Below are 2,891 nucleotides of genomic sequence, written 5' to 3'. Positions count from 1 at the left end.
AAAACAGGAGAATTCTTTATCTGGTTAAAAATCAACAAGGAAGCTATCTTGACAGATAAAAATGTCTTCCTCTGTGCCACATACATTCCCCCCTCAGAGTCACCCTACTTCAACGAAGAGAGCTTCTCCATTCTAGAGGGAGAGATTAGTCACTTTCAGGCCCAAGGCAACGTACTGGTCTGTGGAGACCTGAATGCTAGAATAGCAGAAGAACAAGACACTATTAACAGTCATGGGGATAAACACCTACCAGGAAGCAATAACCTTTCCCTCCCCACATACCCCCACAGAAACAACTATGACAAAGTGAAAAACAAAAATGGATTACAGCTCCTGAGGCTCTGTCGAACACTGGGTCTGTACATAGTCAATGGCAGGCTGAGAGGAGACTCTTTTGGTAGGTACACCTACAGCTCATCCCTTGGCAGCAGCACTGTAGACTACTTCCTCACCGACCTAAACCCAGAGTCTCTCAGAGCCTTCACAGTCAGCCCACTAACACCTCTCTCAGACCACAGTAAAATCACAGTGTATCTGAGAAGAGCAGAACCCAACCATGAAGCATCATGGCCCAATAAATTACATGGTACTAAACAAGCCTATAGATGGAGTGCAAACAGTACAGACATCTACCAAAAAGCAATTAGTAGCCAAAAAATACAATCTCTCCTGGACAACTTTTTAGCCTTAACATTCTCCTTCAGCAATGAAGGTGTAAATTTGGCCGTTAGGAACATAAACTTTATATTTGACAAATTAGCCTCCTTGGCTAATCTAAAGAAGCATAAGAGCAAACCAAAAATAACAGATAATGAAAAATGGTTTGATAATGATTGCAAAAATCTAAGAAAGTCATTGAGAAATATATCTAATCAAAAACACAGAGAACCAGACAACAAAAATATACGCCTTCAATATGGGGAAACACTGAAGCAATACAAACGCACCCTAAGAACAAAAAAGGAACAGCACATTAGAAATCAGCTGGATGGAATTGAGGAATCCATAGAATCAAACCACTTCTGGGAGAATTGGAATAAATTAAACAAACCTCATCATGAGGAGTTGGCTATCCAAAATGGGGATATGTGGAGAAATCACTTTGCAAACCTCTACAGCAATATAACAAAGAGCCCAGAACAAAAAGATATACAAGATAAATTACAAATCCTTGAATTAGCAGTCAAAGACTATCAGAATCCTGTGGATACCCAAATTACAGAAGAAGAATTATTGGAAAAAATATGCAATCTCCAACCCAAAAAGGCCTGTGGTGCTGATGGGATTTTAAATGAAATGATCAAATATACAGACCACAAATTCAAATTGGCTATACTCAAACTCTTCAACATTATCCTCACTGCAGGTATTTTCCCCGATATTTGGAACCAGGGATTGATCACACCAATCTATAAAAATGGAGACAAATTTGACCCAAATAATTACAGAGGAATATGCGTTAACAGCAACTTGGGGAAAATTCTCTGCAGTATTATAAATAGCAGACTACATCATTTCCTTGACGAACACAACGTCCTGAGCAGAAGCCAGATTGGATTTCTAAAAAATTATCGTACAACAGACCACATTTACACCCTCCACACTCTAATTGATAAACAAGTTAACCAAAACAAAGGCAAAATCTACTCGTGTTTTGTAGATTTCAAGAAAGCATTTGATTCAATTTGGCACGAAGGTCTTTTTTATAAACTAATAGAAAGTGGTATTGGAGGGAAAACATATGATTTTATTAAATCAATGTACACTAAAAACAAATGTGCGGTTAAAATTGGCAACAAGCAAACAGACTTCTTCTCTCAGGGGCGGGGAGTGAAACAGGGCTGCCCAATAAGTCCAACATTATTTAACATCTACATTAATGAATTGGCAAAAACATTAGAAGAATCGGCAGCACCTGGTATCACCCTACACAACACTGAAATCAAGTGTCTGCTGTACGCAGATGACCTGGTGCTGCTGTCTCCCACTAAAGAGGGGTTACAGCAACACCTAGATCATCTTCACAGGTTCTGTCAGACTTGGGCTCTGACCGTTAACCTAAAAAAAACAAATATAATGATATTCCAAAAAAGGTCCGGAAATAAGGATGACAAATATAAATTCTATTTGGACACAGTTCTATTAGAACACACCAAAAACTACACATATCTAGGACTAAATATCAGCAACACAGGTAGCTTTCACATGGCTGTGAATGAGCTGAGAGACAAAGCAAGAAGAGCATTCTATGCCATTAAAAGGAACATCAAAATTGAAATTCCAATTAGAATCTGGCTCAAAATTTTTCAATCAGTTATAGAACCAATTGCTCTATATGGCAGTGAAGTATGGGGTCCGCTGTCTAATAATGAATTTACTAAATGGGACAAACATCCAATTGAAGTATTGCATGCAGAGTTTTGCAAGACTGTATTGCAAGTACAAAGAAAAACTCCAAATAACGCATGTAGGGCAGAATTGGGCCAATATCCCCTCCTCATTCGAATAGAAAAAAGAGCCATCAAATTTTACAACCATCTAAAAACAAGTGACCCTAAAACATTCCATCACACAGCTCTACAATGTCAAGAGATGAAACCAGAGAAGAGTCCCCTCAGCCAGCTGGTTCTGAGGCTCAGTTCACCAACCCAAACCAACCCCATAGAGCCTCGGGACAGCCCTCAGAAAATCTGGCCCAACCAAATCATCACAAAACAAAAAGAAAAATATATAACCTATTGGAAAGACACCACAAAAAATCAAAGTAAACTTCAATGCTATTTGGCTCTAAACAGACAGTACATGGTGGCAGACTATCTGACCACTGTGACTGATAGAAAACTGAGGAAAACATTGACTAGGTACAGACTCAGTGAGCACAGTCTGGCTAT

This window comes from Salvelinus alpinus, chromosome 11 (genome assembly GCF_045679555.1).
Source record: "Salvelinus alpinus chromosome 11, SLU_Salpinus.1, whole genome shotgun sequence".
NCBI classification, from domain to species: Eukaryota; Metazoa; Chordata; class Actinopteri; order Salmoniformes; family Salmonidae; genus Salvelinus; species Salvelinus alpinus.
The sequence above is the reverse complement of the archived record's forward strand: the minus strand, read 5'-3'. Positions refer to the sequence as shown.